The sequence below is a fragment of the Myotis davidii genome, unplaced genomic scaffold (assembly GCF_000327345.1).
Source record: "Myotis davidii unplaced genomic scaffold, ASM32734v1 scaffold18, whole genome shotgun sequence".
NCBI classification, from domain to species: Eukaryota; Metazoa; Chordata; class Mammalia; order Chiroptera; family Vespertilionidae; genus Myotis; species Myotis davidii.
In genome coordinates, this window is record NW_006292696.1 from 903,334 (window position 1) to 903,543 (window position 210).

At 36.7% G+C, this 210-nt stretch overlaps 1 protein-coding gene across 2 annotated transcripts in view; it reads right to left on the bottom strand.

Moving 5' to 3' along the window:
• CSNK1A1 (casein kinase 1 alpha 1) overlaps nt 1-210 on the bottom strand; it is a 31,808-nt gene that overhangs the window by 363 nt on the left and 31,235 nt on the right. The window lies entirely within an intron of this gene.

The following is a 210-nucleotide window of genomic DNA, read 5'->3' on the forward strand; positions in this document are numbered from 1 at the left end:
TTATAAATGTCAGGATAAAGTGGGAGGAAAATGATGTCACCACATTTGGTCTGCTATATTTGATAATAAATCCTCTACTGCTAAAAAAAAAAAAAAAAGCTGCCTTTAAACTTTCTTAAAAGGGGCAAGAGGGTGGGAATGGAAGGCAGCATGAATAGCAAAAACACTGTCAATTCTCTTGTGGGAATAATCCTAACAAGGAGGTACTGC